Source organism: Lathamus discolor, chromosome 5 (genome assembly GCF_037157495.1).
Source record: "Lathamus discolor isolate bLatDis1 chromosome 5, bLatDis1.hap1, whole genome shotgun sequence".
In the NCBI taxonomy this organism is placed as follows: domain Eukaryota; kingdom Metazoa; phylum Chordata; class Aves; order Psittaciformes; family Psittacidae; genus Lathamus; species Lathamus discolor.
The window spans coordinates 85,269,933-85,294,066 of record NC_088888.1 but is presented as its reverse complement, the minus strand read 5'-3'; the positions used below and the strand labels follow the sequence as shown (position 1 = coordinate 85,294,066).

At 39.8% G+C, this 24,134-nt stretch overlaps 1 protein-coding gene across 1 annotated transcript in view; it reads right to left on the bottom strand.

The window, feature by feature from the left end:
* Positions 1–23,805: 23,805 nt before the first annotated feature.
* Positions 23,806–24,134, bottom strand: part of KHDRBS2 (KH RNA binding domain containing, signal transduction associated 2) — a 372,973-nt gene continuing 372,644 nt past the window's right edge. The window contains exon 12 of the transcript XR_010613228.1: positions 23,806–23,942. The gene's annotated coding sequence lies outside the window, so the exon portion shown is untranslated. The remainder of the gene's footprint in view (positions 23,943–24,134) is intronic.

Below are 24,134 nucleotides of genomic sequence, written 5' to 3'. Positions count from 1 at the left end.
AAAAGAATTGTCTGCATGAAAGCCGTCCTTCTTCCCAACTATGGAAGTTTTTTGTTTGTTTTTTTCTCTTTTGGAGGGGGAGGAAAGGAGGCTGGGTTTTTTTTTGTTGGCTGTATATTTTTTTTTATTACTTTTTTTTTATTGTAATAAAGACGGTGCTCTTTCTGGGAAAATCTTGTGCACTTCTGTTGTATGTTTTTACTACTGTACTGACAATTCAAACCAAAATAATTTCTAGTTTCTTTCTGTGTTGCTTTGTATTAGCTGCTTCTTGAACAAAAGAAAACAAAATTGCTTTCCTTTCAGAATGAAACAGTCTATATCCTTTCAAAGTGGTGCGTCCATTTCTCTCCACTTCTGTTTATTTTGTTTTTTCTTTGGAGGACAGGATATTATGTGGGAAAACCTCAACATGGGGTCTCAATCTACAGGTAAATTTGTCTTAAAGGCCACAGACACACTTTAATACTAACTTTCTTTAGCACTTCACAGTGTGTATGTATAATGATCCTTGGAAAGTCTATCTTTCTAATTGGTGTTTCTTCTGTGAGGAAGTGGGAGAAATGGGAAAAGCAGACTGTTTTGATATGGCTTTGGTTAAACAAATTGTTGTGATAACAGAAAAAACTACTAAAGAGCACAAATACTTTAAAATAATCTACAAATTGATAATAAATCTGCTTTCAGTAATCTTTACTGCTCTGCTTAGTGCACAGCGGTGTTATCTTGACAATTAATAGCAAATATAAAATATTTCTTTTTGACAACAATGTTTTTAGAGTTGCAAATACCTTCTTTACCCTTTAATGACAGGCAACATTTGCCTTTCAAAAGACAATGCCACTTGGTCTGTAAAAATTATGAGTCCATAGTCACAATGAAAACCTTTCATTCTTTGCAATTGACCTTTGAAAATAAACTATATTACCACCAAGCTATTCACACCACAGAATTTATACCTTGAAAGGATATTTCCATTGTAGGGTTTCAGATAAAGCAGAGAAAGTCTTGGGTTGGATCTTGTGGCAATCAAACCAATGACAGTTTCAATAATGATTTTTGTGATGAAAGCATTGTGACTGGATTACTTGTACCATTTTTCAGTTAAGGAATGCTTGGACTTTTTTTTTCCTATCTCTCATTAGTCCTGCCACCTAAGTTAATATGGCATACATATTTTCATTTTATTCTTATCTTAAAACCTGATCCTGTGATCTATGATCTAGCTGTGCATCACTTGGTATGCATTACATATTAATCTTTCCTGGATTTTTGTAATATAGTCATCTCAGTGATGTTTCTGGGTATTTAGTGGGTACCATCTGTCTGGAAAGACAATCACATATAAAGCAAAGAGATTTCTTTTTGGATGAAGCTCCAGTTTCCAAAAGCAAAACAATTAGATACTTTCAGCAAAACTTTCCTTAAAAAATGTACTGTAATAAAGTAGAAGCAAGAGGAAAGTTCCGTGTCTGAACTTTGCATTGCTAAAAGTTGCTAAAAAAGGCATTAACTCTCATGCAGTTAAAGAGTTTACATGGATCCATTTTTTTCCATGTGCTTTAAACACTTGGGCTTTCTCCAAATTACTTGAAACAGTAAATGATTTCCTTCTTTTAGATCTTTCTCATGGTTTAAGCCTAGCCAGTAACTCAGAACCATGCAGCCACTCCCTCACTCCTCAGTTCCCCTCTGCTCCTGGAGGGATGGGGAGGAGAACTGAAAGAACATAAATCCCCTGGTCTGAGATAAGAACAGTCCCAAAACTAAAGTTTAATGCAAAACTACTACTACCACCACTAATAATAATAATAATGATAAGGGAAATAAGAAGGGGAGAGAATATGAAACTAAAAGGGGAAAGAGAAAGAAACAGTAAACAATAAACCCAAGTGAGGCACAACACAATTGCTCACCACCCGGCGACTGATACCCAGCCCTACCTGAGCAGCGATCTGTACCTTCCGGGTGACTTCCTCCAGTTTATATACTGGGCATGACGTGCTGTGGTATGGAATACCTCTTTGGCTAGTTTGGGTCAGGTGTCCTGTCTTTGCTTCCTCCTGGCTTGTTGTGCCTTTCCTCACTGACAGAGCATAAGACTGAAAAGTCCTTGATCAGAGTAAACATTACTTAGCAATATCTAAAAACATCAGTGTTACCAGCATTGTTCTCAGACTAAAGCCAAAACACAGCATTGCACCAGCTTCTAAGAAGAAGAAAAATAACTGCTACTGCTGAACCCAGGACAATCTTAAAAGTCTTTTCCAACCTACTTGATTCTATGTTTCTGTCATGATTTTAATTTTTAACTGTCTGTGTTTTGAAGTTAGAGTGTGAAAATGTCTAGTGGTACAATCACCTGGCTGATGATGCACAATAAAGGTGGCTTCATGCAATTGGTCTCCACCCATTTCATTACACTGCTGTGTAGAATCATAGAATAGTTAGGTTTGGAATGGACCTTAAGATCATCTAGTTCCAACGCCCCTGCCATGGGCAGGGACACCTCACATGTTGCCAAAGGCTCTGTCCAACTTGGCCTTGAACACTGCCAGGGATGGAGCATTTGTCACTTCTTTGGGCAACCTGTTCCAGTGCCTCACCACCCTCACAGTAAAGAACGTCTTCCTTATATCTAAACTGAACTTCCCGTTTGAACTCATTACCCCTTGTCCTATGTCTACAGCCCCTTATAAAAAGTCCCTCTCTGGCATCCATGAATGGGCTTGTTTTAAATCACTGTCACCAAAGTTCCTTAAAGGGAAAAAAAAGTGACTAGACTGTTTTAATCTTGTAACTTCATCTCAAGATGATTTTGCTGAGCATACAAAATGTTAAGTAATGGAATAAAGATGTATCATGTAACTTTCTGCTGGACAATAGACAATACTAAAAGAAAATAAAATTCAACCCTGCCTTTTAAACTTAACATTCTTCCTCCATGGCAGTATAATATTTCAGAGGAGATAGGTAAATGGAGTTTTTTTCACAGCATATTGCTCAAAAAATAGTTTTTATCAAAATACAGTCTGAGCTAGTGAAATATCTGCAATACAGACGAAGTTCACACACACACAAAAGACCTTAAATGAGATTTTTTTATACTACTGATCAAGGAAATCCTAATTGTAGTGGGTTTACAAGCTAAATAAAACTTACTTGTTTTATTGCAGATAACGCATATTAAAACAAGACCATAGCCTAGGATTTGTAGGAAGATAGACTTAGTAGTATTTCCTTAACAAGAAGGGAACAGAGAAAGTTCGAAGACACGGGAATGAAACTGGGATGTTTATTCCTCCATTATATGTTCCTGAAGGTCAGTATGAGAAAAAATATTCTAAAGTTTTCAGCTAGGTTTCTGGCTTCTCCCTCCTACCCGTTACCTTTAGACAATTTGTTACAGCGGGGCTCTAGAAGCGATCCTTGAAAAATTAGCATGCTAGTTTGTTCATGCTGAGCTTGTTTCGGCACATTTGAAGAAATATTTCCTTTTCTTTAAGTGCCAGGAAGGGTCAGTTCTAGTTCAGTGGACAATTTTAGGTTCACTGAGGTGTAGCTTGGAGATATGCATCTTTTGGTTACGCAAAAGTTCATGTGGGTTTGTCAGAGAAAGTAAAATTAAGCAAGTAAGCAATAGCATTAACCACCTTAATTCTTGTAGCAGGACTCATCATGTTGTATATTAAGTTGTACTATGGTTCAGCAGGAAGAGAACTTTCCATCAATCAAGGATAAATTTGGGTACAGAAAGAATAATATCTGGACAGAGAGAAGTAAGCAGTAAAACAACTAAGATACATTCTGGATAAAGCAACCAGCATTAATGCGCTACTTGGAAATGACTGAGTTTTCCAGGGAAGTTTTCAGTGACTTCAAAAAATGGTTTTCAGTGACTTGAACTAATAACTTTTAAATGGTAAGATTGTAGTTGTTATGATTCTTCATCTCTACAGCATTAACTTGGTGAATTTTACTTTTTTCCCTGATTTATAGGAATACTGTACTGAAGAGCTCTATATCCATTCCAGTCATTAATCATTGCTCTTACATATGATGCACAAATAAAAGCGTAAACATTGAAATTTAATATAAATGAGGATTTATGCTTTTAGCGATGAACATTTGATTTGCTTGTATGGACTAATAATTTTTTACAGCTAAATAAACTTCAATTGAACATATTGGCATTTTCAGTTTCTACTAAGCACAGCATTTGGCTCTGTAGAGCAATAAAGAGTCATATATCATATGCTGTAATTGGTGAAATTTTAGTTAAACTGCTTCAAAAAGACTGAAATATACATTTGCTATTTCACAAAAAAACCCAAACCCCTTCATTATTTTATTCAAAAGAAACAAGAACTACTTCAGAGCTCAGGTGCTCTTACATTCCCTTTTTTCTGTGGAATTGTAAAAATGCATGCAGAAGTAGACTCTGACAACCCTTTCTTTTAGAAAGTTAGTATGTTTATCTTCTATCTTTGATAATACAGCGACTTAGATGTTAATTAACCCTGTTTTATCTTAAGCTGTATCATATACACATGTATAGAATCATAGAATCATAGAATAGTTAGGGTTGGAAAGGACCTTAAGATCATCTAGTTCCAACCCCCCTGCCATGGGAAGGGACACCTCACACTAAACCATGTCACCCAAGGCTCTGTCCAACCTGGCCTTGAACATCACCAGGGATGGAGCATTCACAACCTCCCTGGGCAACCCATTCCAGTGCCTCACTACCCTAACAGGAAAGAACTTCTTCCTTATATCCAATCTAAACTTCTCCTGTTTAAGTTTTAACCCATTACCCCTTGTCCTATCACTACAGTCCCTAATGAATAGTCCATCCCGAGCATCCCTATAGGCCCCCTTCAGATACTGGAAGGCTGCTACGAAGTCTCCACACAGCCTTCTCTTTTCCAGGCTGAACAGCCCCTATTTTCTCTGCCTATCTTCATATGGGAGGTGCTCCAGTCCCCTGATCATCCTCGTGGCCCTCCTCTGGACTTGTTCCAGCAGTTCCATGCCCTTTTTATGTTGAGGACACCAGAACTGCACACAATACTCCAGGTGAGGTCTCACAAGAGCAGAGTAGAGGGGCAGGATCACCTCCTTCGACCTGCTGGTCACACTCCTTTTGATGCAGCCCAGGATACGGTTGGCCTTCTGGGCTGCGAGCGCACACTGAAGCCGGCTCATGTTCATTTTCTCATCGACCAGCAGCCCCAAGTCCTTCTCCGCAGGGCTGCTCTGAATCTCTGCCCAGCCTGTAGCTGTGCCTGGGATTGCTCCAACCCAGGTGTAGGACCTTGCACTTCTCATGGTTAGACTTGATAAGGCTGGCATCAGCCCACCTTACAAGCGTGTCAAGGTCCCTCTGGATGGGATGTGTGTATATACATGTTTCTTCCCAAGTGTATATACACTTTCATTCGCTCTTTTTCAAACTGTCCAGTGTTATCTAGGAACCACATTAGTTCTTTCCAATGCTTATTGAAGCTCTGTTATCAGAAGTTTTCATGGAAATATCCTTAGAACCTGGGAAAAGCCTTGGCCACCAGGAACCCAGAGGGACCTGAGGAGGGTCTTTTTAAATGCATAGTCAGTTTTCTGAAACATACCCCTGCAGCCATACTATATTTTCCTGAATATATTCAGTCTCCCATGTGGGTGGTTAGCTTGTAAACAGTTCATAATTTCATTATAAAACAGGGTTAGCAAGGGTCCAGAAAGATCTGACAGGTTAAATCCAAATCTCCATTCACATGCTGTCCACACGCGCCGCTTTGCAGAAGAAGCTTCTTCAAGTGCTGCAAAGCCAGCGCTCAGGCTGCCTTCTAGGACATTTTCCCTTGTTGAGTATGCAGGCAACATTTTCCTGTTTGTCAGGAGAATGAAGTAAACCTGATTAGATTTGTGCTCTGTCTGGGAGCAGGAAATTAACTTTGGACATGATTTATGTGTCATGCCTGGGGAGGGACTTCTGCCACTCTGAGTTCAATAGTTCAATGACTTGACAGAGTTTTGACAGAGTTCTCTTCCATATTTCTAATGTGTAACAGTTAGGTGTAAGGGATGAAAATGAGGTGGAGCTTTTAGATTATATTAGCTGAATTCTTATATTGAGGTTGCTGTGTGGTTTTGTTCTACCATTATCAGAAAAAGTTGGTCTAAATGGGGAATTATGGCAAGGAGAGCTATGCCTGTATTAGTGTGCAGTAAAGCAGATTTGAAGAAGGATACAATTAGGGATGAAGACCTGATGTTCCACACATGTTTTGAGGATTTTCACTTTAGACTAGCTTAGTCTGCTCTTTAGTCTTCTGTCATGGGGAATGCTTTTCCGCATGCTTCCATATTGCCATCAGAGGCAAAGGAGATAGGTTATAATCCAGATCTGCTTCATTTCTGCTCAAGCACAGAAATTTTGAGTTTGTTCAGCTCTGTTCATTATACTCCCATGCAACACGCTGGTTTTGAAAAACAAGCAGTATACAGAGAAAAAGAAAGCATAATCATAGACTCATAGAATAGTTTGGAAGGACCCTTCAAGATCATCTAGTCCAATCCCTCTGCTGTGAGTGGGGACATCATCTACTAGACAAGGTTGCTCAGAGCGCCATCCAACCTGCCACTGAATATTTCCAGGGATGGGGCATCCACCCCTTCTCTGTGAAACCTGTTCCAGTGTTTTACCACCCACATAGTAAAAATTTCCTTCCGTGTATCAAGTCCCTCCCAAGAGCTACCTAGCCTCCAGCACCACCACTGCTATCCCCAGTCTGATGGCATCCCCTATCTGGCTGGGAGATGCTTAAGAACTCTTCTAGGATATGTCCTATTTTATACCAAAACCGTGTAAAAGCAGGGAGAAAGATCAACTAAGCTAACAAAACTGTGATTGTGAAGCAGTGCGGCCATGTAGTTTGTAAAAAGACGACTTCATACACCACTTCCAGAGGAAGCAGCTTGTTGGTCTGGGATAAGAGGAATTGATCCAAACACTGCCTTTTGATACTGCTTTTTCAGTGGTGTCACAGGTCTGGCATTTCAAGGTTCACCTTTTCAATAAAATCACTTTTCTTTCCATCAGTCACACAATCTAGTCAGTAACATTTATTCTCATTGAGTCAAATTCTTCCTCTGATTAAAGCAGTCTACCTTGTACTCTTGCCTTCTTCCTTTCAGGGGGAAGAAATAGCAGAGCTGCTTCTTAAGGGAGGGTAAGCCACGAGCTGAACAAGCAGGGATTGTGACTTTAATGACTAGACCAAAATTGAGCAAGACTGGTGTGGTAATGGGAGAAGGTCCATCCGCAGTCCTAGACAAGGTGAGGTAATGAGTCATGTTCAGGGTCCATCCAGGAAAAGCAGGAGATAAATCTGGAAATTTGGGTACAGTACAGCTCTAAGGGATATCCAGGAGATAGAGCCAGGGCGCAGCCCTGCTGTGGCATCTCTGATGCGGTGACTGACAGCCCTGGGCTGGGCTGAAGTGGGGATCTGGGCTAAGGGCAGTATGGGTGAAGGTCCTGGGGGTCTGGACAAGGACAGAAAGGGATGGTAACACCCTCTGAGGGTCTTTAGTGAAGACAGCTTTACTAAACATCACCTCACTCCATTGACAATTGTTTTGATTGTATTTAAGCTATTCTCGATGCTTATTCTCTGTCTGTTTCTTGCTGCAAAAGTGATTACATTTTCTTGCTATGAATGGAGATGGCCAGTACCAAACACTCCATCTGAAATTTCTTGAGCTTTGAAGAAAGTAACATATATGCCTCCAAGTCCTGCATTTACAGTCACTCCCCTTTGTCATTACATTTTATGTTAATCCTAGTGATATTTCATATATAGCCAGTAACATAACTTCATTTTGAAATGGGGTTTAAATGTGGATTAGTTACTTACTTAAAAAATCCATTTGTTTCAGCTATTTGCCTATTGTATATTATGTTGTGCTAGGTTTAGCAAGTAGCAGTCAGTTTTTCTCCTTCTTAGTATTTGGTGCAGCTCTGTGTTTCGACTTTTAGCCTGGGAACAGAGCTGATTGATAAGACCGATGTTTTTAGTTGTTGCTCAGTAATGTTTGGTCTGACCAAGGACTTTCTGAGCCTCATGCTCTGCCAGGGAGGAGGGGAGGCCAAGAGGAAGCAGCGACAGGACACCTGACCCAAACTAGCCAAAGGGGTATTCCATACCACAGCATGTCATGCCCGGGGAGGTAACTGGGAGTTACCCGGAAGGGCACGGGCTCTCTTCAGGGGGGTCGGACTTGTTCGGCGGGTGGTATCGTATTCTCTTCCCTTCTTATTTTCTCTTATTATTATCATTGGTGGCGGCAGCAGTGGTTTGTGCTATACCTTAGTTACTGGGCTGTTCTTATCTCAACCCGTGGGAGTTACATTCTCTCGATTCTCCTCCCTATCCCTCTGGGAGTTGGGGGGGGGAAGAGGGGTGGAAGGAAAGAAAGGAGGAGGGGGGGAGTGAGTGAACGAGCTGTGTGGCTGGGTTTAAACCATGACATATGTACACCACAAAAGGAGCTTAGTATGGATTCCTCTCCAGGGACGGGACCCTATATCATGACCATTTCAGTGTTTGACTTTGAAAACCTTCATTCTACATTGGAAAAGGCTGTCGGACAGGAATCCAACACAGATAGCAGTGGTTGTCTAATATAACTAGATAGGTTCGTTGCCCTCCACTCAGCTTGCCATGTCCCCTCTTGCTTCTGAGATAGGGGTCTGACCAAGCAAGAGGAGGCACTGTGCAGTGAGCTTGCTGAGCTGGAGTACCAGTATTTGGAGTATGGTAGGGGAATGCTTTATCTGAACTCACTCTCTTTAAATCCAGAAATATTTCAACTTACTTTCCTTCAAGTGCCAAACACTAGAAAAACTATTCAAAGATGTAATTTCTTGTTCAATTAATTTATCTCTTGTCCCTTCAACTAGGTAGATTTTCTGTGGTTTCTTCTGCCTTTAAATCACTGATTATTTCTTAATGTGTTTATGATTCATTTTGCAAATATGCAATAAAATATGCTTTTTGTTAGGCAAACCCCAACAGTTCATATTTTCCAGCTTTGTGCAATGCTCCTGATATGAACGGAGGCACTTCACAGAATTTCTGGGTCATACAGCAGCCAAGCCACTTTTACCACTAATAGGGATAAGACTGTATGTTATACTCTTTCATGTTTAAAAATTTAACAACCAAGAAAAAAGCTGAATGATATAAGGTTTGGAGGAACAAAGCATATAAATTGTGATGCTTTCTTTCAGAAGAAACATGAAGGATAATAAAACTTTGCAGTTCCTATCAGAGAGGAGGAAAGATTTTTTCTTCCTCTATGTATAGGATAAACTTACGGTGCTACTGCACAGCCAGAAGATTTTCTTTGTACTTGGAGGATAAAATTTCCCAGGCAAGGTTTTGTTCTAAAGGGAGAACTTTTAACAAAATATAGACTGGAAGAAGGGGGATGTGGTAAAGACAACATGAGGGAATAAACTAATTATGGTTGACTGGGTGTTGAATATTTATAACACAGCCAGTAGCAGCTCCCTTTGGGCCACTTGTTTACCAAGTCTGGTGAATTTATATGCCATGACAGGGCGCATAGTTATGAAAAGAGCTATATGTATAATATCAGATATGGCTGGAATACTTGCAGGCTGTAAGGCTTCATCCACTAAGACTGTGTCTTTCTTGGAAGAGACAAATTTGGGGTACCTTTCCTGCTGAAAGTGTTTAGGGCACATGGCTATAAAGAAAGATACAGAAAGCTAAAAAATGGGATCTAACATTTTGACAGAAAGATTCTAACCTTTACTTCCCAGATTATGCCAGGTCTTATCCTGGAACCCATTTCAGTAAGTAAGGCACTAATCCTGACAGCCTGTTGGACATCACATTTCTGTCACTTTTCCTCTTCACTGATACATGATGCAGAAAGAAGCATTTTGTTTTTGAGGGCCAGTACAAAATCTGGGCTTGCATCAGTCATAATGGCAGAAGCAGACTGAAAGGAAATTCTGCCTCGGTGTGGGATCAAACATCACATACCTTTGACCGGGATTTATGAATGACTGTCCATCCAGGTGGCAAGTGAAATATTATTTTCCCACTTCCCTACTATCTGTAGAGTAAATTGCCAACAAATCTTCCTGTGTGGCCTTTCAAAAGTAGGGAAGATCAATCAGGGGGAAAAAAGTATTTAAAAATAACCTTTAAAGAAGAATAGCTTTGAAAAACGTACCATGGTTGCACAACAGATTCACTTTATATGAGACTGGGCTGTCAGAAAGCTCTTCCACTCACAGCTTGTTCAAATACAGTCAGGTCAGACACTAAGCTTGGGGCAGGGGGGGGGGGGGGAGTTGTACAAATCTGAAAGGAGATGAGTATTATCTGCAAGAAATTTCATGAATGGCCTGTGCTGATCTAAACTTCTGGGGCTGAGGTGGGGGTTGTATTTTGAAGGCTTTCAGCTTATTGCCCAGCCCAGGCATCATCTGCAGGGCAGCTGATGAGGGTGTCCTATTTTCAAGCCATTTGAAGTACATGTAGGAAGAAGTGAACACTACTCCAGCCCATGTTGCACACAGTGAGTTGAAGAGAAAAGAAGCAGAGCCTCCTCTCTTTCCTCTTTCATCTCCTCCTCAAACTGGCCCAGTGGATGAGTGGAGGTCCTTCCAAATGTTGGAGATCTACTCTAGATGTACAGTGTGAGCTAGTGATGGGCAGATACAGCATCTGCTAACAGGCACAGAGGAATGGTGAACAGGGTCTGTCTGAGAGCAGAGGAAGAGTGAGCAGGCACTGTAGGGAGCGAGCAACTGACTGGTGTGCTTTGGGGTGACAGGGCAGTGTGCCACTGCTGATCATGTGCTGCAGCTCCAGAGCTGCCGAGGTGGCAGAACTGGAGACAGACTGCCAAGCAGTGCCTGTAGTTTGACGACCACACTCAATGATTCTGTACTGGTTTTATATGTGTGCCACTGGAAATGTGATTTTTTTCAAAACAGTCTTCAGAGGAAGTGCTCTGTCATTCAGGATTTTTTATATTTTTGCTGGCAATTACAAAAATCCCCTTAACTGAAACAAACAACCCTCTGTCCTTCATGGGTCTAAAATGTGTGTGAAGTCGTGAGATTTTAAACTGATATTGTTTTAATGATGTTTAAAGAGAGGACAAAGGTGTGAAATCTAACACAAACAAATCTCTTATGCCACCAATATTGTAAAAGTAATGTGCAAGTTCCTGTTCTTGGAGGAAGGTTCCTGAAACTTAATCACAAAGAAGGAAATAATTTACCACTTCAGTGTGTGTTAAAAAGTCTGCCCCTTCCTCTTCTGATTCATCAAGGTAGCTCAATGAACAGGGCTGATAATCTAAGACTATGGCCCGCTCAGTACACTATAAACTCCTATGAGCAGTAGGGGGAAAAAATGAGCCAAGCAGAGACTTCAGGCATTGCTAAAATTCATCCTTAATAGAGAAGAATGGCTGCCCAGCACAGATATGTTGTGAAAATGCTTCAGCATTTTTCCTTTATGCTTTATTAATGTCACATCACATTTAAATTCTGCTAAGACAGCAAACAATGTAAAATATTTTACATCCAATACGAATCCAGACCAAAACATTTAGAGAATCATACTGGACATGGAAATGACCTCAGGACTCTATGTGTTAGCTACACGGAGTGCTGTGCGCTTCTCTGACAATCCCTGACATTTCAGTGTCAGCACTGGCCTGCTACCTATGGCTGAGGATGCATCTTCGTGGTCATAAAATCTAACTCCTTACAAAAGGCACTTTGGAAAGAATTATTCAGTACATTCCCAGATAGGGAAAAAAAAAAAAAAAAAAGAAAAAGTTGATCTTTTTTTAAAAAAAAAAAGGATTTTGATAAAAAGAAGTGAAAATAGATGTATCAAAGGCATAAGCTATCTCAAATTACCTGTGTAGTACAGTGTACCAAAACAAATCCCCCTCTTCTGTATTTCATTGCAAGTGGAAGAAGGTTAGCACTTCTCATCAGTGGGTGTGGAAACCCACAGCCATCCAGAAGCTAGGGGCTTTTTTCCCAAATTTAAGTTTTCCTGCATAAAGCCAGAGAACAGTGTGCTGTAACCTAGTTAATGTATGAGGGATTGTAGATTGCAACAATCATGTGGGTTTCAATTCAGAGAGAGATGACTGCATGGGCAGGGCTGTTACCACCTGAAAGCCTCAGCTCTGGTTTAATGGTTGGTAGCACAGAAGCAGCACACTGATTTGCAGGATTAGCAGAAAGCTCAACTCAAAAGAGTATAGCCCACACATTCTCTCAAGAGTATCAGGCATTTCGAGGTTTGGAAGAGAAAGCTTGTTTGTTTATTCTGGTTGGTTTGTCAGCTTTGTTCTCCAAAATTTCCAGTCAGTCACCTGTGCACAAAAGTCACAGAATTATTTATTTACTAAAACCATGCATTTCAAATACTACCACATTTTAATGTATTACTTTGTAATAATATATATTTGCTATTCTATTCAAGATTTATCCTTTCCCCAAAAGAAGAGTGACATTATATTTTACCAGCTGCTTCTGCAGCAGAAATCAGGCAGAACATGCAGATTTGTTACACTTTCTGAAATATGGTAACTATAGCTGCATTCTTGATTTCACTCCAAGAACTACACAGGCAAGCTCCTGTACACACTTCAGAGAAAACAAGGCAGAGAATTGCTTGCTTCTAAAGCACAAAGCATGAATGCAGTGCTTATTTACGCTCTCATTTTGCATCTCAGGGGTAAAAAGAAGCTCTTCAATTCATTGCTGAATTGCGTAAGATGTTTGTTCACTTTGATTGGTTGAAAAGATGATATTCCAAAAGTGTGTACCCATATATTCCAATTTGGTAGAGTTTCTGGTGCTGAAAGACTGTGTGTTGGCTTTGGGGATAAACATGCTTTCTGCTTAGCTGTTTATCATTCATGCAGTCTCTCACTGTTAGAATTCCTTGAACCAACTAAGTGTTTATAACTGCTTATTTAAAACTGCTTTCAGAGTCCTCAATACAGCACACAAATATGTTATGGTTGTGACTACTCTAATGCATTAGTTCCTGAATGTTATTCTGGGTTGAATGTTTTAAATATATTTTTTCTTTAATCTTCTTCAGCTGTGTCAGTATTAATTTCCAGTTTATTTTCTAGGGGGTATTAGACGACCTACTGAGATAAGACTTAGTGAAGTTAATTCTCATTCTAAATGCAATACATTTTTAAATCATTTTCAGTGTTTTCATATGGGGAAAAAATAGAAGCATAGCAATTCCACACACTTTCAAAACCCACAACTTTATATAAAAATTTCAAAGTGCAGCCTTAAATTGAGACACAAAGTATCTGCCTAAGGGATTGAATTTCGCAATTGTCACATACCTATTTCACTTAGTAAGAGAGGATACAAAGATCACGAGATATGCAAGGAGGACAAAATCAGCTGTGCAACAAGTGTAAAAAACTGTGACAATATTTCAAGGTCAAGTATAGTGTACTTTGTAAATCCATCATATGTCTGAAAAGTTACACTTTTGCTTTGTGTATTTTCTTCTCTGTCTGTCTGTGCTTATTGCACTGTATGGCTCTTGAACATCCAAGTAAATGGAGTTTGACACAATTGTGAAGAATGTTACAGAAAGAAGGTGCCTTTTACCTGCTGTGGCATAGTTGTACAGTTACCAAATAGGCTTTAATCAAAACCAGAACATGCACAACGCCGTTTTTTTTATAGCTTAAACCTCAAACATCTCACAGGTACTTATAAATAGGACACGTTTTTCTACATCCACTTGTTTTCAGCTATTGTCAAATGAACATGTCAGGATACAAGAGGATAGTTGTAACTTGGTATGATACAGAAGCTGCAGTCAGCAAATAACTTCGTTCTCTCCTATGGGTTATGTTTTCTGACCAGACACATGGTTAGGTTGACTATATTATTCCCTCCTCATCTGTTTGCTCTGTTGCTGACATTGCCTGGATTGGCTTTTGTTTTCCTATTTAAACATCATGCTTAGGCACACTGCCTTTTCTTGTTATTCAGTTGCATGCTACTCCATACTAGGAAGAGTGAAGTCTTACAGACAGTCATTGGGAAATCAGAGAAAGTCAAAAAAAAAACACCTCTTTCTTTTTCAGTGAGAATTTTGTACTGTTTCAGTGGAAATTCCTGAAGCATGTTCATGCTTCAGGACTTCAGGAATGAATTTTTACAGACCGAATTTTCCTAAAGTCTATGCTCTGACAGAAGATGCTGTAAATGAGCTGTATGGGCCTTTTCTGTCTGTAATATTTTGTAGAATTTTTAAAGTGCCTGACACCTGTACACCTCCTGCCATGATAACTGAAGTACATAGTCAACTAGTAATTCATAAGGATGCTAGATAACCATCTGGCAAGAATATTCACAGGTTTGTGCTTTTATAAAATAGATAAAGAGTATTGCAAAAAGCAATGTGGAAAGAGGAAGACTAGAACATTGAACCAGCTGGTTCAAAGCAGCTGAGTAGAAAGGGTGTAAGTGACCCATAAGGCAGGTCATGCCAAGTTCAGTCCAAAGGTCACTCTGTTAGTGGCCAGTAGCAGATGCATATAGAGAGTACTAAGAAGATGGCAGATATAGAAGGATCTTTCCTTTAGTTCACTTGCTTCTGGCAAAACCAAGAGTAACTAACTTTTACCTCAGAAAAGGAATGCTTGATGGTAGTTGGGTAAGGTGTTTTTCTGATAGTCCCAGGGAAATTCTGGTTGATTCCTTCTCAGCACCAGAGCTAATGGTGATGCTTCAGCATAGCAGTGGGTGCAGCATTTACCCAGACTTCCAGCCTTCATTCCTCTTCTAATCTCAGGATGTTGGCCAGAATCAAATAAAAATAGCAATATAAATTGATTCAATCTTATTTGACCGATATCACAGGCTTTTTAGGCCAACACTGTAATAAGCAAGGAAATGCAATGTGCAGGTCTCTTCCTCAGTCTTCAGAAACTAACTGAATTATGGATCTTCTAGGAGGCATTTGTAGGGTTTTATTCAGTGTGTACTGTTGGCCTTGAAGTGGCTCTAATACAGAGAAAAACTTTAAAGATTTTTTTGATTTTTAAACTAAAACAGAATCCAGCAGCTCTTTGTGTGGATAATTACATAGAGCAGGTTTATCTGAACTGCGTTTCAGAGAAACACTTTATTGTATGCAGGTTTTGGCACTTTTGCCTTCTTAAAATGAAATGCTTGAATCAGAAATAGGATTATGTAAACCCAGAGCTTGACGGCTCACATTTTTAATACATAAATTTTGTTTAATGTTTAAGATCACCAAAAAATATGAGCATTATTTGAAAAAATAGCCTTACCGACCCTCCTTTTCTAAGATAATAGAAGTAAATTTGGCCAGATTTTACTGCTCATAGTAATATAATTTTGCTGATGCATGGAAAATAGAACTTCAAAGGAACAGAAAAAACACCAATGACACCATTAGGCATTTATTTTGCTGGGCATAAGAAATAAAATGCAACAAAATTACATCTCTTTTAATAATAACCAAGTGATGATGCTCAGGGCATAACTTCGCTACACTGGAAGAGACCTGTTGAAGCACATGAAAGCAAGAGTCCCCAAACTGCACAAAAGCAAAAAAACGAGAGTTGTTTTTTTCTTGAAAGCACAAGTATTTAAGTAATATTATTAAGAAAATTTTAATAATACTCCTTTTTATATTGTGAAAATGTGAATGAATGTTGCAAACAAAAATTATAAGCATAGAGTTTCATAAATTAAAGAAAAAAATATTAGTTATTTTTATTTCCTGTAAGGAAACATCAGCCCTGAACAAGTGTTGCTAACAACTCATTCCAGCTCTGGCCTGCCACAGTCAGGGCTTCTGCAGCTCCTACTCTGCATCCTAATGGCAAAGAAACTGAGATTTAATGAAGATTACACCTATATGTATGAAAAAATCATGCCGTTTGGGAGGTAGATAGATGCAATATGATTTCATTTTTCTTCTTGCGACATGTAGAAAATGCCCTATAAACCAACACAAAATACTCTGCTTGTTATTTTGGACATCTAAATGATGAAGAGATACAGTTCCAAGAAATTTTGTGCTTAGAAGCAAATTATTCAGTAAGATCAAAATGATATAGTATCTGTCTCCACCCTTCTGCTGATCATGATGCTGGCTTGCCATAGCTACCTGATTAATAACCACTGCAGTTTAAAACATAATTTCAAAATACTGCTAGGGTCATTCTAAATGATGAAAATAATTGGAATGTTGCTGAAGTGCTGACTGATAATTTGGACTACATGGCCTTTTGTGTTGGTCCTGCTGATTGAGACTTAATTTTTATTGGTGGCTTTTGCAGACAGCTCTCCTATTTAATACAGTATTTTCTCATAAAAATTATATTGCTGTGTGTTGAAGTTAATAACTTCAGCCTCCTTAATGTGAGGCAGACTTTGCAGTGGTTGAGATACAACAGGAAGGGGGAAGTAACCAGAAAGTGTCTGAGTAGTATCTGCATCATACTACCATTGTACTTATCTCCTTCATCCTTACATCACCTTAGATCATTGCTGGGTAATGTAAGTCCCTTATTTCCAGGTTAGGGCACAAAGACTGACACTGTTAAACTTTAGAGAGATCCAGTAATGTTTTCAGTCTGTCGTGCGTGAGCTGGAGTTAACTGAACTCACATTTGTCCATTAAATTTTACCACTTTGCTAAACTCCCAACAAAAACTGTAATTTATTTTTAAGTATGATATTTTGGAAGATGGCATTTGTAAGCAAATATGCTACCATTAGCTAGCCATTATATTTCCCAAATTGGCAGGCTTTATCACTAAATCAAATTGAATTTGGTTTCTTGTTCTCAAACATCAGATACCTTCCTTTCAAAGATCCTGGGATATTTGCTGTTCAGGGCAGAGTAGATGATAGCACTGTCATACATTTACTGATTTTGCTAGCAGCCAGCACAGAGTGCGCTGCTGGAATGTCAAAGTTTAGTGGGCCAGAATTTTTAACTAAAAAATAGAGAAAAATTGATTATCACATATGTGAGTCGGGCAAGTTTTTACTGGGGAGCCTAGTACTTCTTCAGAAACTAACTATAAAAGAGGATAGAGGAGTCCAACATGTGAAAAGCCCTCTAAGACGCTCAGACTTTCAAAGTTTTGAATGGAAATCTTATGACATTGTCATTGTTAGCTAGAATATTTACAATATAAAAATAATCAGGAATAAATCTGGAATAATCTAAAAATGTTGTAAGGAGATTGAAAGCATCTGGAGGCTAATCACAACCTTCCCTCATGTGCTGGGTTCAGCAGCAGCAGTCATTTTTCTCCTTCTTAGTAGTTGGTGCAGTGCTGTGTTTTTGACTTTCAGCCTGGGAACAGCACTGATAACACCGATGTTTTCAGTTGCTGCTCAGTAATATTTACTCTGACAAGGACTTTGTGAGTCTCATGCTCTGCCCGGGAGGGGAGGAAGCTGGGAGGAAGCAGAGACAGGACACCTGACCCAAACTAAGCCAAAGGGGTATTCCATACCGCAGCATGTTGTGCCCAGTATATAAACTGGGGGTAGTTACACGGAAGGGCTGGATCACTGCTTGGGTCAGGCTGGGTATCTGTCGACTGGTGGCGAGTGGTAATACAACCAACTCTTCCCTTATTATTTCCCTTGTCATTATTGGTGGCAGCAGCTTTGTGTTACACCTTAGTTACTGGACTGCTCTTACCTCAACCCGTGGGAGTTACATTCTTTCGATTCTCCTCCCCATCCCTCTGGGAGCCGGGGGAGGAAATGGGCAGAGTGAGTGAGCAGCTGCGTGGTTCTGAGTTACTGGCTGGGCTTAACACGACACCTCACCTCCCTGTAAAACAAGTCTGAGTTGGGCTTGCTTGCATGAGCCTGGGCTACTCCCAGTCTTTGTCAGACTTGCAGTTCTCCCCCAAAGCAGTATAGGCTGCTTTTTCCATGATCTTCTATTGTGCTGACAGGAGAGTTCATGGAGCCATCCCTGTCCTGCAATCCTCACTGGAAGGCTTGGGAAATAATCCTGTGACTCCTGCTGCACAAACAGAAGCCAGAACCAATATCCCCCTTCTGTTGTCTGTACTCAGGTAAGTGGTGAATAAAGCAAATAGCTCTCACTGCAGGGGAAAAAATGTCTAATACAGTCATGGCTGTCACGGAACAAGCCCAAAACATTGCCCAGGGTGGGGACTCAGGAGTCACAGATCAAAAAATAATTACAACAAGAGACTGGTAATGCAAGTCTTTCTTGGGAACTTTCTCTAACTCTCTTTAGTTACTGGGAAAAACTGCAGTATGAAAGACTAGCAGAGCAGAGCAAATCTTTAGAAATTCATTTTCCCTAGCTAAAGCTTCTGGCACCTGACATGGTAAAAGGGCAGCTATACCTTAGCTCACAAAGCTGCTGCGTTTTAGTCAGAAGGCAAGGAAATATGTAGAGATTTAAAATAAGTAACAGGAATTCAATTTTTGGAGACTGGATTATACCAGGTGCATGAAGCCTGCTTTTTATCGCTCAGTTCAGTGTCTGAACACTGTATGTAAGTAGGGATGCAAGGTAATTTCTTCTGAGCGCTGCATGGCTGAGGCCATTGTGCAGTTAATGAGAACAGTGTGGTATATAAACATCATGACAGCACGAGTATGGGACTTAGCATGCAGTTTGAGATGCAGGCACCCATTCTGTCAGGCCTGATGTTGCTGGGACCAAGAAAACTTCATGGGATCAAGTTTCACTTGTTTTATGAACAGTGAGTTGTCACTTGTTAGTGAGCTCAGCAACATCCAAACTGGCAAAGTCCCTCGTACACAAGCAGTTGTCTCCCTCTAGAGCAGCCCTGAAAGGTGACCGTGGATGGCCAAGGAGGCTCTCAGCCCACAGGCAAGCCTTGCTCCTTCATATTTGCATGGATAATTTGTCTTAAGAACAGTAATGACAACAGAATACTTGTTACCATATACTTTCCTTCCCAAGCGAGGTATTTTTGGAAGCTAATGCGCAGCTCAGACTGATGGTCCATGCTGCCACAGTCTGATTTCAGTTGCAGGATTTATCCTTTGTATTCCCACGTCCTGTCTTTTTCAGTTCTACCTAGCGAGAATGCTCTTGTAACAAGGCAGGAAGAAATCTGTCATGTACACAGCTCTCCTTCTTGGATGACTTCCCCATCTCTTTTTCTCTCTGTCCTTTAATTGGGCTAGAGATAAAACATTTAGCAATCTCTCTCCCTTTCCCCTCATTAGGCTAACAATGACATATTCTTTTTCCAGAGTGTCTTTAGAAGCACATTGCAGCAGCCACTGCTCATTATTAACACTGCAGGAAGCAAAACTTGGTGGCTTGATCCTGAATTTATGTAGATGCATGTAAATGCGAAGACATTTCCTTGAAATCAGATGTAATACAGCAGTTAAAAATCAATGGGGAGAGATCAGAATCTGGCTTGGTAGTGTTTTAAGCCTCTGTAACTGCTCGTATTATCTTATACCCTTATAATTTCTAATGAAGGTAAGCCTTAGGAACAGTGATGCAAACAGATAAACCTCAGGCTTTTTACACAGTTTTTTTCAGTCCTTTATGATATATTTTACCTGACTTTGTGTATCAGTTTTCCAGTTTGGTTTTCTCACTCTTACCTATACACTGACAAAGCCACGTGCAACAAATGCAACACTTTTTTCCCATACACATAGAACTAGAACTGTTCTTTCCTTTTTCCCAGCCCCCCTAGTTTTACTTTTTTATTACTATAAAAGCATTCTCAAACCCTACAGTCACACTACTGACCTATATAACATTTGTCTACAGAGCTTAAGAAGTAAAAAAAAGTTATAATTAACCCACAAACAGTATAGGTGTCTGTACACTAAAGGAAAATGCATTTTAATAATTGATTTGGACAAGGCAGCCTGAGTGGAAGAAGAAAGACTATGTATGAAACTGTATGTAATGAAACACATTTAATAGGATTAAGAAAACAAAGTACCTATAAATTTGAAGCCTGCATTTTAATGTATCTATTATTCCATCACAGGTGTTTAAATACCTTAAGGCACTGCTTAGTTAGCATAGCCTCATGTAATGCCCGAGAGTGAGACAAATATTATGACCATCATACAAAAGAATAAACTGAGGAAGAGAGGAGTGGTCCACAGAATCACAGCTGCATGTAAATAAACTAAAATTGAGAAAAGCTTGGATGAGAATTCAGTCCCATGTGGGTCATGTGTGGTTTCTCACTTACATCAGCCTTTGGTTTTATTTCATTTGATCTTCCAGCTCAAGCCTAAGTACACAAGCTCTTCTGTTGGCCAGCATCAGTGGGCAGGCTTCAGTGTCCCTGACATGAGTCTCACCCCTCTGTACAAAGTCATTGCTTCCAGAGCTACGACACAGTAGTGCACATGCTCCTAGAACTTACAGGCAAACAGAGAGTGTTAGAACCTGGCTGTGTTCCTTTGAAACGTGCAAAACTAAGGATGGTTTCAGTGAAGGATAAGCTGAGCCTAGCATCCCACGCTAGCAGAGCTTGCAAGGCAGCCTCCATGCTGATTCAACCACTGGCCTCTCTGCTGAGACTTTCAACAAAGGTGCTGTCCTGGGTTCAGCAGTAGCAGTCATTTCCTCCTTCTTAGTAGCTGGTGCAGTGCTGTGTTTTTGACTTTCAGCCTGGGACAATGCTGATAACACCGATGGTTTTAGTTACTGCTCAGTAATGTTTACACTGACCAAGGACTTTGTGAGTCTCATGCTCTGCCAGGGGGGAGAGGAAGCTGGGAGGAAGCAGAGACAGAACACCTGACCCAAACTAGCCAAAGAGGTATTCCATACCACAGCACGTCATGCCTACTATATAAACTGGGGGCAGTTACCTGGAAGGGCTAGATCACTGCTCAGGTTGGGCTGGGTATCAGTCAGAAGGTGGTGAGCAGTTCTATTCTCTTCCCTTGTTATTTCCCCTATCATTATTATTATTGGTGGCAGCAGCAGTGATTTGTGTCATACCTTAGTTACTGGGCTGTTCCTATCTCAACCTGTGGGAGTTACATTCTTTCAATTCTCCTCCTCATCCCTTCGGGAGAGGGGGGAGGAAGCAAGGGAGTGAGCAAGTGACTGCGTGGGTCTGAGTTAGTGGCTGGGTTTAAACCACGACAGGTGCCAATTAGTGCCAGTTGTGATAATGACCTTTTGTGATGCCATCACCTGTCCACTATGAACTGGACTGTGACCACCACCACATTTCCCATTAGAAGCTGAGCAGCTGTCAGGTGGTAGCAGGGATGAATGATGTATTAGCTTCTGTGCACATCAGTAAATCAGACAATTTGTATTGTCTCTAAAATGCCTTTCATGTCAAATTATTTTAATCTCTCTTTAATAATGCAACTTCCTTCCTCTCTTTAAGTGTTTTCTAGCTCATGGATTATTTATTCATATAATATCAAGTAACATTGTGTGTCAAAAGAAAACAAATTAAAATTCATCAAGTATTACTGAATTTTGAGCTGCAGACACAAAAAGCACACTTGCAAAAGTGTACTTACTTAGCCTTTTAGCAGCATTTGGAGGTGTAAATTGCATGATTATATACCTATCTGACTTCCTGCACAATTCCAGCTTGATGGACACAGAGACCTTTGCAAAGAGTGTTTGCAATAGATGTGTAGAGATTTTTAATGTGTGCAGATATGAATACAGTGCTCTGGAGCACAAAAGGAGCTTTTCATATGCGGATGCATAACCGGTATGCATGTGCAGAGATCCTGACCAGGAGACCATTGTACATGGAGTTAGGGACCCACATGGTAATTACCCTGAACAGGCGCAGGACTGCAGTATGCTGTGCGTACATGGTTCTTCAGTTCTGCGTTGTGCTGTGCACATCCTCCGGTTTCAGGACAAACTCAGCTGGCTCGTATCAAAGCAGTCTGCAGGCAGCTGCCACTGGGTTGCACTGATTGTACCACCTTTGGGTCCTTGCCTTCATCTAAACCAGCAGCAACAAATTCTCATGTGCACATCTTTTTTTGTTTGACAGTGAAAATGATAATGGAGTTATTTTCTTTTAGGAAAACCTTGCAAGAGCTCAGAAGACTGAAATATTGGGTAACCTTTATAATGGCAGGATCTGCACAGGATGCTGTGCAGAGCTTAGAGGCCTGTTTGATGGCATATAACTCAGAGTTCCCAGCATCTGAAGGGATGTAAGATTACCTATGAGGTACACTAAAAATTCCTTTCCCTTTGAACAGTTCCATACCTTCAAGGACCCTCCAAAACAGGACACATGCAATCCACTGCATGTTGGAATACACTATCTCTGTTGCTAGGTCTATTCAAACAGAAGCTGAAAAACCTTTTCATAGTGTCAGCTGCCACAAATGGTATTTTAAGCAATACTTCACAGAATGTGATTGCCCTCCTTAGTGGGATTACAGTGAACCAGCACCTTCTGGTTCAAAGTCACATGTGTGGGAATGTGTGTGCTGCACATGGTCTGTTGTGTTTTCATGTCTATCTTTTCAGATCTTGCTTCAATATGACACCTTTCAGCCACATCCTTTTTTCATCTGCTGTTAATTTAATGAATGTACTTTACAGAGGATTACATGATCCTTTGCTTTGAGATTCACAGGTCCAACATTTTATATTCAACTTTTGCTCTTCACCTTCCTTATTAAAGAAAGACTTAATGGAAATGCCTAACCACCACATGATTTATTGAAGATAAGTCATGAAAGGAGGTGCCTCTTAAAAGTTGAACTTCAAACTGGAGTATTGGTTCATAAAATGTACTTGATTGTTGTAGTATTTTTTCAAAAAAAGAATGGCTGTGGCCTAGCAGAAAAAATCCATTTCATAAAATGACTAAATAAGGCTGCATAATGTGTTCAAAGTGTTCCCCATGTTAAACAGTGTGTGACAGAGTAACACCATTTTCCATAATCACGAGCAAACTGAGAAGAGTATAACAAACCCCACTGTTTTCATCTGATACATCGGACTTTCTCTGAGAAATGCTGGAGTTGTTTGTGTGACTACCCTGGATTTTCTACTCAGTCATACCCCAACCATGGTCTTTTAAGAAATGGAGACAACAGCATATATTTTATGTTTTCATAGCAAAAGTATAAATGGTCAGAGCTCCTAGTGATTCAAATTATAAAAATACTCAGTTCTATTGTGGATAATAACCAGGAACTGAAAAAAAAAGAGTTTTGTTAATTATTTTCTGTAGGCTGCATACTCGATGGCTGTAGTCATTACAGTTTCAAGGACTATTAGCTGTATTACAAGGAACTTGATCGAAACTTGTATCTAGTGGATTTTTTCTAGGCACATGGAAAACATTAATATCTGTAGGTATTTATGAAATGAAGAGACATTTACAGTTTTGCAAAACCTTCTGAGTTTCAAAATAGGTTGCACATTGCCAGCACATTGTAAAAACTATCCTATTTTATATCTGCAAAATAAAGGATGAAAAATACATTTAAAATCTCCAGTGGAAAATAGAATCACCTAAGGTGCAGAAAAAGACAACAATGTATGCATGTATACACACAGACACACACACACGTATATATTCACTCGAGACACTGAAAACATATATTGGAAATGTTCATTTTATCTCTCTTGACTGAAGCAGAATGACTTTTCTCAGCAAGATGCTGCATGTAATGTACCATGGAGAAATTTCTTTTCAAATGTATTCCCTGGGTGGTGTGGAAAAAAAAGGTTCCATATGATTTCTACTTGCGAGCTTCTGCAAATCCATGTAGGTCTACTTCAGCCAGCAATACTTCAAAACAGATATCTTCTGATCTTCTGGAACAATATGAAGTGTTTTCTTTAATAATTATGAATATCCTTAATATGGAACTTGTTACATTCCTATGTAATGGCATACCTCATATCTCATGTGGAATGACGACTACTAACTAATACAGGTGTAGGCTATATACTAATTTTTTGATTTTTAAGCATAGTATTTGTTCACTTGTCATAAGAAGATTTAAC